Source organism: Prionailurus bengalensis, chromosome D1 (assembly GCF_016509475.1).
Source record: "Prionailurus bengalensis isolate Pbe53 chromosome D1, Fcat_Pben_1.1_paternal_pri, whole genome shotgun sequence".
Lineage (NCBI taxonomy): Eukaryota > Metazoa > Chordata > Mammalia > Carnivora > Felidae > Prionailurus > Prionailurus bengalensis.
This window is the reverse complement of record NC_057346.1, coordinates 75,042,791-75,056,196: the sequence shown is the minus strand read 5'-3', so window position 1 is coordinate 75,056,196 and position 13,406 is coordinate 75,042,791. Positions and strand designations below refer to the sequence as shown.

The 13,406-nt window shown below is 42.3% G+C and overlaps 1 long non-coding RNA gene across 1 annotated transcript; it reads left to right on the top strand.

Moving 5' to 3' along the window:
• Positions 1 to 1,002: 1,002 nt before the first annotated feature.
• Positions 1,003 to 7,344, top strand: LOC122483603. The gene is made up of 2 exons (XR_006297425.1): positions 1,003 to 1,406; positions 5,939 to 7,344. It is a non-coding gene; the product is annotated as an uncharacterized LOC122483603 (long non-coding RNA).
• The last annotated feature ends 6,062 nt before the right edge of the window (positions 7,345 to 13,406 follow it).

The following is a 13,406-nucleotide window of genomic DNA, read 5'->3' as shown; positions in this document are numbered from 1 at the left end:
GGAAAGTAATGCAACATAACTGTGCCTTAGCTCATCCCTAAAACCAGGTGATTACATGAGTTAATATAGCTGTGCTCGGGGCGCCTGGGTGGCGCAGTCGGTTAAGCATCCGACTTCAGCCAGGTCACGATCTCGCGGTCCGTGAGTTCGAGCCCCGCGTCGGGCTCTGGGCTGATGGCTCAGAGCCTGGAGCCTGTTTCCAATTCTGTGTCTCCCTCTCTCTCTGCCCCTCCCTCGTTCATGCTCTGTCTCTCTCTGTCCCAAAAATAAATAAACGTTGAAAAAAAAATTAAAAAAAAAATATAGCTGTGCTACTTGGAATGGTGTCTATTACATAACAAGGACTCAATAATTGTTACCATTATAGTACTCTGTCTCAGGCACAACACCGAGCGCTTCGTATGTTACATCTTATGTGATCTTTGGATCAACCCTGTAAAGTAGGAATTACCATCTCCTTTTACAGATAAGCAGCACCCCAGTCACTCTATCATGTTACCCTCTTTTTATTGTCTTTAATGACACCTACAACCATCCCCACGCGACATAATTTATGAGTTTTCCTGTTGTCTGCCTCCCCAACGACCCTCCACATCTGCTGAAATGAAAGCTCTTGAAGATAAGGGACTTTGTTTTGTCCACTACGTAATTCTATGCCTAGTAAGTTCTCAATAAGTATTTTTTTTTAATTTTTTTTTCAACGTTTATTTATTTTTGCGACAGAGACAGAGCATGAACGGGGGAGGGGCAGAGAGAGCGGGAGACACAGAATCGGAAACAGGCTCCAGGCTCTGAGCCAACAGCCCAGAGCCTGATGCGGGGCTCGAACTCCCGGACCGCGAGATCGTGATCTGGCTGAAGTCGGACGCTTAACCGACTGCGCCACCCAGGCGCCCCTCAATAAGTATTTTTAACTAAACGTGTCATTGCATGAATGCATTAATTAATTAGTGAAAATAAGGAGCTCGGGTAGAGAAAGGCCACATTGCTAGTCTAAGATCACAGGGCAAGAAACTGGGAGAGCCAGGATTTGATGTCAGGTGTAGATGGTTCTCACACTCCCTGCTTGTTCTACCGCTGCTTCCCAGCGCAGCAGAAATGAGCACAGGCGGAGGAGCTGGTGGGAGGGGTCTAATACCATTCAGCTCCTTAAGCCACAGCTTCCCTCTCTCCTCCCAAAGGTCACGTCATGCAGCTGGTAGTCTACACTGACATTCCAAGGCGCCTTCAGGACCTGCAGCCCAGCCCCACCTTGTGTATATGACTGGAATGCGTGGAACCGGATAGGAGCTCACCAAGTAAAGAGAGAAAACCTCAAGCTATAGTCATTGGCCCCAGTGCAGGTGTCTAAAGGCCCAGGCTCCATTCCGGGCTTAGCATGTCAACTAACCACTGTGAGAATCCATGTAAGTCATTTAAATTCTCTTGGCCTTTTTTTTTTTTTTTTTTTTTTTTCCTTTCGGTCATTCGTGCTGATGGCGTGATTTTATTGACGCAAATAAGTAAACAAACTCACAAAAGAGGGAAACTGCTTTAATGACAATTAATTGTCAGAAAGGCTGCCTTAGTGTTCGTTGTGCCTAAATTTTATTTTATTTTATTTTTTTTTTATGAAATTTATTGACAAATTGGTTTCCATACAACACCCAGTGCTCATCCCAAAAGGTGCCCTCCTCAATACCCATCACCCACCCTCTCCTCCCTCCCACCCCCCATCAACCCTCAGTTTGTTGTCAGTTTTTAACAGTCTCTTATGCTTTGGCTCTCTCCCATTCTAACCTCTTTTTTTTTTTCCTTCCCCTCCCCCATGGGTTCCTATTAAGTTTCTCAGGATCCACATAAGAGTGAAACCATATGGTATCTGTCTTTCTCTGTATGGCTTATTTCACTTAGCATCACACTCTCCAGTTCCATCCACGTTGCTACAAAAGGCCATATTTCATTTTTTCTCATTGCCACGTAATATTCCATTGTGTATATAAACCATAATTTCTTTATCTATTCATCAGTTGATGGACATTTAGGCTCTTTCCGTCATTTGGCTATTGTTGAGAGTGCTGCTATGAACATTGGGGTACCAGTGGCCCTATGCATCAGTACTCCTGTATCCCTTGGATAAATTCCTAGCAGTGCTATTGCTGGGTCATAGGGTAGGTCTATTTTTAATTTTCTGAGGAACCTCCACACTGCTTTCCAGAGCGGCTGCACCAATTTGCATTCCCACCAACAGTGCAAGAGGCTTCCCGTTTCTCCACATCCTCTCCAGCATCTATAGTCTCCTGATTTGTTCATTTTGGCCACTGTGACTGGCGTGAGGTGATACCTGAGTGTGGTTTTGATTTGTATTTCCCTGATAAGGAGCAACGCTGAACATCTTTTCATGTGCCTGTTGGCCATCCGGATGTCTTCTTTAGAGAAGTGTCTATTCATGTTTTCTGCCCATTTCTTCACTGGGTTATTTGTTTTTCGGGTGTGGAGTTTGGTGAGCTCTTTATAGATTTTGGATACTAGCCCTTTGTCCGATATGTCATTTGCGAATATCTTTTCCCATTCCGTTGGTTGCCTTTTAGTTTTGTTGGTTGTTTCCTTTGCTGTGCAGAAGCTTTTTATCTTCATAAGGTCCCAGTAATTCACTTTTGCTTTCAATTCCCTTGCCTTTGGGGATGTGTCGAGTAAGAGATTGCTACGGCTGAGGTCAGAGAGGTCTTTTCCTGCTCTCCTCTAAGGTTTTGATGGTTTCCTGTCTCACATTCAGGTCCTTTATCCATTTTGAGTTTATTTTTGTGAATGGTGTGAGAAAGTGGTCTAGTTTCAACCTTCTGCATGTTGCTGTCCAGTTCTCCCAGCACCATTTGTTAAAGAGGCTGTCTTTTTTCCATTGGATGTTCTTTCCTGCTTTGTCAAAGATGAGTTGGCCATACGTTTGTGGGTCTAGTTCTGGAGTTTCTATTCCTTTCCATTGGTCTATGTGTCTGTTTTTGTGCCACGTTGTGCCTAAATTTTAAAACGCGGCATTTGGCAGGAATGCTCCAAAATTTAAATGGAAAACATTATGCTTTATGGTCAACTAATTCAGTTCCTCTGAGGACATTTGGGAGTGCATTTTTTGCAAGAAATATAAATTTTTTTCTGATAATTATTGCACCCAAGCATGGTTCTGGTAATATATATATATATATATATATATATATATATATATATGTTAGAGTACTAGTTTGTGATATTTCCCCTTAACATTTTGGATATTCTCTTTTGAGTTTTATATACACAATTGTGGTATGTCAGCCCTGGTGTCGAGCTTTAGTTTCTTCCCCTGTAAAATGGGTCTGATAAGTCCTACCTCACAAATGTGTTGAGAAATTCATGTGGAATAAAGTTTGTTGAACACTTGGAAGGAACATGATACATAGTAAGCTTTCAACAAATGGTACTTGTATTAGTTATCTATTTCTGCTTAACAAATTATCCCTAAACTTAGCAGCTGAAAAAGATAGACCTGGATTATCTCACTGTGTCTAAGGATCAGGAATCCAGAAGTGGCTTAGCAGAGATAAAGAAATCTGGCTCAGAGTCTCTCATGAGGTTTTTGCCAAGATGTCAGCTGGTGGCCTGGGACAATAGTCATCTCCATACTCATCACACACTCCCAACCTGTCACCTGGTTGCTGGCAAGTTTCAGTTCTTAGTGGGACAGAGGCTCCTTTTTTTTCTAATTTTTTTAATTTACATCCAAGTTAGTTAGATATAGTGCAATAATGATTTCAGGAGTAGATCCCAGTGATTCACCCCCTACATATCATACCCAGTGCTCACCCCAACAAGTGCCCTCCTTAATGCCCCTCACCCATTTAGCCCATCCCCCCCCACAACTCCTCCAGCAACCCTCAGTTTGTTCTCTGTATTTAAGAATCTCTTATGTTTTGTTCCCCTCCCTATTTTCATATTATTTTTGCTTCCTTTCCCTTATGTTCATCTGTTTTGTATCTTAAATTCCACGAGTGAAGTCATATGATACTTGCCTTTCTCTAATTTCACTCAGCATAACACCCTCTAGTTCCATCCATGTAGTTGCAAATGGCAAGATTTCGTTCTTTTTGAGCGCCGAGTAATACTCCAGCGTGTGTGTGTGTGTGTGTGTGTGTGTGTGTGTGTGTGTATCACATCTTCCTTATCCATTCATCGCAGGACAGAGGCTTCTTAGCCTTGTTATTTGGGCCTCTCCGCAGGGCTGCTCACAACACAGAAATTGGGTTCTCCAGAGTGACAGATCCAAGAAAGAGAAGGAAAGCGGACACTCCAGATGGAAGCCTAAATCATTCATAACCTAATCTCAGAAGTGACATGGCTTCACTTTTGCCATATGCTGGCCCCGGTACAATGTGGGAGGAAACTAGACAAGGGTGTGAATATCAGGAGGCGAAAGTCATGGAGGCACCTTGGAGACCAGCTATGGATATAAAATATAAATATGGAGACCATATTTATTATTGCTCTTATTTCTTCATCTGGTGAAAATTCACTTTCCTGGACCCACCTCTAGAGCTTCCCATTTAGTAGCACAGACGTAGCCATCAAAAAGCCAGATGATTTTAATACCAGTAGTCTGCAGACAGCGAGGAGTTATCCAGTGGAGAGACTAAAGCACAAGTTCAGCAAATAAGGGAAGCAGAAACGTTAGAAAAGAATTTTATGTTTGGTATTTAAAAGATCGGAGTCATCACAATGGGAAAATTCAGAACTTTGCTGGACTTCCATACCTGTTTAAAAAAAATTTTTTTAACATTTATTCATTTCTGAGAGAGAGAGAGAGAGAGAGAGAGAGAGAGAGAGAGAGAGAAAGTGTGACCAGAGGAGGGGCAGAGAGAGGGAGACACAGAATCCAAAGCAGGCTCTAGGCTCTGAGCTGTCAGCACAGAGCCCAACACGGGGCTCGAACCCATGAACCATGAGATGATGACGTGAGCTGAAGTTAGATTCTTAACTAACTGAGCCACCCAAGTGCCCCATATACCTTTTTATTTCTCAATTACTTAAGTGGTAGGAGGTAGAGTCTATGTTTTTCAATGTTTAGGGCCCTGTCTGGAGTATACACTTTGAGACCCACTGTTCTCATTCTAAACTCTGTCTCCTGGACTAAACTTCTTCCTGTTTCCCTCCCTTAGCACTGCCCATACCTCAGGCCCCCCTGCATTTCTTTTCTTGCTACTGTTCATCTTCTAGCCTGAGTGGCTAAGCTGACCACGAACTCTTCGTGAAATTTAAAATGTAAGTGATGTCCAAGATTGTGTTAGTTGAAGAAAGGTACTCAGGTGAAAAGAGGTTTCAGGCCCTGCCCTGTGCTGGCCTCACTCACCTACAGTTTTTATGAATGTCATCTTATCCTCGAGCTGCCCAAGAAGGGGCCAGTGGGCAGGGTCCACCCCCCAGCAGCTTCTTGAGTCCTGAAACTGTGAGCATCTTCCCAGCTTATGCCAAGGGAGGCCAGGCCAGGCGTCCTGGAAACCAAAGGTTTTTTTCTAGGTGTTCTGGACAGACCTGCCCAGCTTGCTCTGCCTGATGACTCACTCCAACCCCAGAGGCTGAGTCCATTTCTTTTTTTTTTTTTTTTAATTTTTTTAACGTTTATTTATTATTGAGAGACAGAGAGAAAGCATGAGCATGGGAGGGACAGAGAGAGAGGAGGAGACCCAGAACCCAAAGCAGTCTCCAGGCTCCGAGCTGTCAGCACAGAGCCCGACACGGGGCTCGAACTCACGAACCGTGAGATCATGACCTGAGCGGAAGTCTGACGCCCAACCGACTGAGCCACACAGGCCCCCCAAGGCTGAGTCCATTTCTTTCTCCATCTTATTTTTTTGGATACTTTTCCTTCTTTCTGTTAGTCTAACACTGACATTCTCTGTTTTTTCAAACTTCTTTTTTATTTTAAATTTCTAAGGTAATACCTGTCTGTGGTAAAGAAGAAGGAGGAGGAGAAGAGTGCGCAGTAAGTTTCCTTCCCATCCTTCACCCCCTGCCTCCCTCCCCAGGGAGAACCATTGTGGATGGTTTCTTGGATATCCTTACAAAATGTTCAATGAATTTCTAAATCGGTCTCCTCCCTCCCCTCTCCGTTACACACAAACAGGAAAAACTATGTATGATGATGTTCCTCTTGCTTTATTCACTTGGCAGAATATCCTGGAATTCTTTCCTCATCAGTGTATGTGTGCTGCTCACCGACAGATGTATATACCACAGATCTACACCATTCATTAAATGGCTGCATGGCATCCCATTACCTGGATATGTTACCACGTGTTAATCAGTCCCCATTGGGTAGATATTTAGGCTGTACTAGGTTTTGGCTAGTACAACAATGAATGTCTGCGTATGAGCAAAGCTGTTTGATAAATCCCTAAGAAAGAGCTAAATCACTGGCTAAAGGCAGCATGCATTTTTGATTTTGATATTAATCCAAAGATGATGCATCAGTCTCCACTCACATAGTATTTCCTCACACTTTCACAACACTGAGTGTTACTAATCCTTTTGATATTTTTATTTTTGCCAATTTGAGAGGTGGGAAACATCTCATTAGGTTTCCTCATTTAATTATGAATGGGATTCAGCCTCTTCTCACGTTTATTAGTCATGCATAAGCTGTTCTTTCTGTGACCTGCCTGTTTCTTCTTTTGTGGTTTGATTTGAGATCCTTGGCAGTCACAAGGCCCTTCCCTAGACCTGCTCTGCACACACCTGTAGTCCCTCCCCCTGTCCTGCTCTGTTCTCTACTGCCGCCTAGTGACAGGGGTTGGATTTACCACAGTTCCTCGCAGATGCTCTAGTTGCAGGCTCCACGCTGGGGGTTTAACTCCCAGTTGGAATCATGCCCTTAGTTCCCAAATAAAAAAATCAGGACCTCTAGTTAAATATGAATTTCATATAAACGACCAATAACTTTTTGGTTGGTACCTACTTATTGCTAAAAACTATGCATGGTTTATCTGAAATCCAAATTTAACTAGGTGTCAGGTAATTTCTCAGGCAACCCTATTCTAAGGCCTCCCGCTAAATCTGGGTCCCCATCGTCACCACGCCTTACCTCCTTTATTCTTAGCAAGTTCTATGCCACATTCCAACCTGGCAGTTTTCAAAACTATGGTTGCAGGTGATACATAAATCACTGTGGTTAAGACCTGGGCTCTGGATTTGAATCCTGACTCCGGCCACTTATAAGGTGTGAAATCTCGTGAAAGTAACATCTTCTCTGGAGCTCAGGTTTCCTCATCAAGAGAATAATAATATTTTCTTCATTGGGTTGCTTTGATGATTTCTGACATTAAAGCTACCATTTATTAAGCACTTTACATGTGTCAGTTCCTGTTATTATAATTAGAGTAAAAACAAAAACAGCAATTATAAAGACACATGAATACTGTGGAAGCATCCAGAAGAGATGAGGGAGGTTGCCACTGGGGGGGGGGGGGGTGGGGATGGAAAGCGGTGGGATAAAAGACTGCTTTTTTAAAAGTTTTTTTTTTTTTTGAGAGAGAGAGGGAGGAGGGAGCGCGAGCAGGGGAGGGGCAGAGAGAGAGGGGGAGAGAGAATCCCAAGCAGGCTCCACGCTCACCACAGAGCCCCACACAGGGGCTCAATCTTAAGACCGTGAAATCATGACCTGAGCTGAAATCAAGGGTCAGGTGTTTGACTGAGCCACCAAGGACTACTTTTATTAAAAATAAATTTTCTAGGGGCGCCTGGGTGGCTTGGTCGGTTGGGCGGCCGACTTCGGCTCAGGTCCTGATCTCGCGGTCCATGAGTTCGAGCCCCGCGTCGGGCTCTGGGCTGACAGCTCAGAGCCTGGAGCCTGTTTTGGATTCTGTGTCTCCCTCTCCCTCTGCCCCTCCCCCGTTCATGCTCTGTCTCTCTCTGTCTCAAAAATAAATAAACATTAAAAAAATTTTTTTTAATAAATAAATTTTCTATTTAACTTTTAAAATGGAATGCATGTTTGTATTACTTGGTAAAGAAAATTTTTTTTCTTAATTTTTTTAGGTATGAAGGCTCAGAGCTCTGACTGCATTTTCTATGACCTTTATCCTCTTCAGTACGTCAGCTTCCCTTGTAATAGCAAAGTGGCTACGGCCGGGCCAAGCCTCACATTAGCACACTTAACAACCCAGAGCAGTCTTCTTTCCCTGTCATTACTCTAAAGGCCTGTTCCAAGAGAATGCCAAGGCCCAACTGCAGGGCCCATCAGTTAGTGTCTAGTAAGACCTCTCTTCCTGGCTTTCAGATGGCCACCTTCTTGCTGTGTGCTCACATGGCCTTTCTTCTGTGTGGACATGGAGAGAGAGAACTTTTGAGTATCCCTTTTTCTCCTTAGAAGGACACCGGTCCTGTGGGATTAGGGTCTCACTCTTATGACTTCATTTAGCCTTAATTACCTCCGTAAAGGCCCTATGTCTAAATATAGGCACACTATATTACACTGGGGACTAGGATTTCAACATATGAATTTGGGGGGAACACAATTCAGTCCATAACAAATACTGAAGCTTCTTCTTTAACCTAAAAGTTCATTTTTTTCCTTTTAATTCTAGGGGAAAAAAATGAAGACATTTTCTTGTCTTTTTTTTTTTAATGTTTATTTATTTTTAAGAGAGAGAAAGAACACAAGCAGGGGAGGGGCAGAGAGAGAGAGAGGAAAACACAGAGTCCGAAGCAGGCTCCAGACTGAGCTGCCAGGGGCTCGAACCCATGAACTGTGACATCATGACACGAGCCTAAGTGGGATGCTTAACTGACCGAGCCACCCGGGTGCCCCAAGACATTTTCTTAAGTTTTAAAAAGACTGTGGGCCCTAGGCACTGTGCCTACTATACTTGAGGAATACATACATGTTCCTGCCTGATTGGTCTGAGCTTGGATACACAGGGCTTTTGATTCAATCACATGGGAAATGAAGGCAAGGTTGTGCTGATTAGATTATGGCACTCACTAGAGCTGGGAACAGGGTCTGTCCCACCCAGATGGAATTTCTGCTATACAATCGTAGAGGGAAAGGGGCAGATGCCAGTGAAATAATGGAAATATCCATTGCAGATGTGAACAATTTACAGAAGAAGAAAGAGAACAACAAATTATCAATTAGCATATGAAAAGATGCTGGCTAGTAATTGAGGACAGGAAAAATAAAAAACAACAATGAGATATTTTTCACTCGTCACACTGGCAAAAATTTAAGGTTGATAAAGTCCAGAGCTGATATATAGGGAAAAGAATGCTCCAGTATATTGCTGGTGGAAATCTAAGTTGGTATGCACATTCTGGAGGACAATTAGGTAGTAGCCATCAAAATTTGAATTGTGCATACCCTTCATCCCAGCAACCCAATTTCTCGGTATCTAACTATCTAACATAGAAAAACAGGAGGAATGTTTGCACATAAAAGCATGCACAAAGATGGGGCGCCTGGGTGGCGCAGTCGGTTAAGCGCCGACTTCAGCCAGGTCACGATCGATCTCGCGGTCTGGGAGTTCAAGCCCCGCGTCAGGCTCTGGGCTGATGGCTCAGAGCCTGGAGGCTGTTTCCAATTCTGTGTCTCCCTCTCTCACTGCCCCTCCCCCGTTCATGCTCTGTCTCTCTCTGTCCCAAAAATAAATAAACGTTGAGAAAAAAAAATTTTTTTTAATAAAAAAAAAAAAAGCATGCACAAAGATATTCACCGCAGCATTGTTCATGTTGGTAAAAATGTGTAAGAAGCCTTACAATTCATTAACAGTAGTGTGGTTAAATAAGCTATGCTAAATACATTTTATGGAATATGATGCAGCAGCTATAAAAAAAATAAAGTACATCAATATGTACTGACATGAAAATAGACCCAAGACATATTTTAAACAAAAAAAAATTACATGTACATATGTACATATACAAGCACATATGTAGAATGATCTCATTTCTGTAAACCAAACTGTGTTTCCAAATACACATATTGGAGATTTATATTGATATGTAGATATTATATACGTTGTGCCATATATATATAATATATTATATACAATATATATATTACATATATTATACCTTAGGCATAATTGTGCATATAAAATCATCTCAGAAGAACCCACAGCAATATGATATGGTAGGTTCCTTTGGTAAGGAACGTGAAACTGAGTGGGGCTGATGGGGCTTTTGTGTTATTCACATTGCATGAAATTTTTTTACATCAAGACTTGTATTCAAATACTGTGCAATACTTACATTAAAAACAAAAAAAAGTAACTTGCTTAAGGACACATGATTTTCCCTCCAGCAGAGCTAAGATAAAACACTAGACCTGTGATTGGCAAAGACCCAGCTCATCCCATTACTGACTGGTCACACAATCTCTCTGAGTTTGCCTTTCTCCGCCCTCATGTCTCTCTGCTTTTCCTCACCAAATTTCTTCAAAGACCATAGTCAGCAGTCCTTTCTCCCCACCCGCCTCCATTAACCCCTAGTCACTCTGTTCTCCCCAAACCACATTGCAGAAGCTGCTTATAAAAGCCTTGCAGTCAGGTTTGGGGTTGCTTAATTACTGGGGGGAGCTCTGCGTGCTGAGGCAGCTAACCCCACGGGCCTCTGCCTCTCACTAAGGATAACAAAAGCACCACTACAGCAGCTCTGCTGGTCCAGAGAGGCCATTCCAGAAGGATGTCTCCGATTGGAGTTTTTCATGTCTGTAAAACGACTCTCCAGAAAGGAGTAAATCAGGCTTTCCTCAAAGACTGAGGATCCAAAAAAAATCATGCACGTGAGTGCATATTATAAAGTGGGGAGAGCTACAAGACCACTGGCTGCCAGGATCCCTTTTTTGAAACCTAAAAAACTTGGCTTGTTTTGAAAAGGCAGTGCATGCACAAGGAGAAAAATTCAAATAGCCCCAAAGGGAATGAGGTGAAAGTAAGCCTCTTTCCCTCCCACTTGTCCCTGACTACTCTCTTCCACGGAATCAACTGTTTTCTGGATCGCCTCGGCACACATCTGTTCAAAGATAATCTTTGTATGTACAAGCATAGATGTGTGTGTGTGTACATCTATATTCATTTTTTTGACTGCCTTAGTAGCACACGTTGCTCAACATCTTGCTTTTTTCACCTAACCACGTATCTCAGAGACTGATATTGATTGGTTGATGACCGTGTATCTCAGAAATACGCATATGTATAGATCTACTTCATTCTTTGTAAGAGCTGCATAGTTTTCCACTGTAAGGTTGTACCAATATGGTTTATTTTTTATTCTTTTTATTTTACAGAGAGAGATAGAGAGCAGGAGGGAGGGGCGGGGGAGAGGGAGAGAATCTTAAGCAGGATCCACTCTCAGTGCAGAGCCCAACACAGGGCTCGATCCCACCACCCTGGGATCATGACCTGAGCCGAATCAAGAGTTGGACGTTCAACCAACTAAGCCACCCAGGTGCTCCCAGTAAGCATTTAATTAGTCTCTTACTAATGGACATTCAGATTGTTTTTCAAGCCATGCTGTAATTAATAACTTTGTTCAGTTGCTGTTGCACACATGTGCAAATATTCTGGTAGAACATATTCTTAGGGAATTTCTGTGTTAGAGTAGCTATATTTTAGACTTTTGACGGAGTGTAGTATAGTAGAACACCGCCTGGAGCCAAGTGTTGGCTCTGCCACTACCAGTTGGGTGAACGTGGACAAGTCCCTTAGCCACTCTGGGCAACAGTTTTCCCCATCTGTCGTAGTACCTTCCTCATAGGGTTGCTGTGAAAATTGAATGAGTTAATACACATAAAACTGCTTAGAAGAGCACCTGGTGTGCAATATACACATAGCACTGGCCTTTAGTATATTACACTGATTATTTAGTCAAATTGCCTTCAAAGAGGCTAAGAATTTTTATTCCCACCATCACGTCTTATTTCCCTCACCCTCACTCCCCAACATTGCTTCTTTTCAAACTTTTTGAAGTTTGTCAACCCGATGGGTAAAAAGGGTACCCTTTTACCCATCCTCGTGATTTTAATTTTCATCGGATACGCTCAGTTGCTGAATTCAGTGAGCTTCATGGTTCCTATTCCTACTGAACCTCCTTGGAGCATGTGACATTTGCATTTGGAGACCAGACCTGTTAGGTTGTCCCTTTCTCCTTGGCAAGTCTTCTCTACTGCTTCCCAGAACACTGCACTCTACTCCTTTGGTTCTCCACCTGCCTTTCTAACTGGTCTTTTACTGGTTCCTCTTCCTCCTTCTCTCCTGCCATGGCTCTCAAGATCTTCTCAACATGGCTTCACCTACTTTTCTGGCCTTATTTCCTATTCTTATTTCTTTTAAATACATCACCTACTTATTCCCTGAACCCTTGTAGAAGCTCTCCTGCCTCTGTCTCTGCTTATGTTCAGACTGGAATTCTGTCACTTCTTGGCTTGCCACGTGAAATGCAGGACACCCTGTTAAATTTGAATTTCAGATAAGCGACTGTTTCTAGTGATCTTATTGTTTATCTGAAATTCAAATTCAGCTGGGTATCTTATTTTGTTGCTGAATCTGGCAAGCCTATCCCCAGTACTTGGTACCCTAATGCGGTTAATACATCATTGTTACTTGTGTTCATACAAGAATGAAAGCCCTGACCAGGCGAGGGTTGGGTCTTTCCTTTGTATTGTGTGTAGGGCTGAGCACACGGTAGTTCCTCAGGAAATATTTGCTGAATTCAGTGATACACATTTTCTTTTATTTGGGTATGGGAAAACTCCTTCCTCTCATTCCTTATTTCACTCCCACTTCCAGCTGCTGTTCTTGAAGATTCTGAGTAACTATATATTAGTTACCTAATCCAAACCCTCTTAGTTTATCTATAATTTTATCTGTATATATTGACACCAGTTTAAATGGATTAATTGAAATATGAAAAGGTGGTGTAGCATGGTAGCCAATGTCCCAACAGATTGAAGCCTTGGCTTCCCCACTGACTAAGCGTACAATATTAATCCACTTTTTTTCATTTATAAAATAGTAACAAGAAGTGCCTTACTATAGGCACTTGTGATTTCATCAGATGATATCCAGGCCAGGCACTTAGTATATAGTTAGGGCTCAATATATGTTAGCTATTATGACATTGAATATTGAAGACTTTTCATTTAAAGACCCATTCATTTGGTCCCAAAATGTGGAGGTCTTTTGACAGTAGGTCTTTTTGCTTTATTTATTGAGGTATAATTGACATATAACATTAGTGTCAGGTATACAACACAATGATTCAATATTTGTAGATACTGTGAAAGAATCACAATACGTCCAGTTAACATCTGTCACCATAGTTACAAAAATTTTTTCCTTGTGATAAGACCTTTTAAGATCTACTCTTTTAACAACTTTCAAAGATGCATCGTGTTTTTATGTGCATGA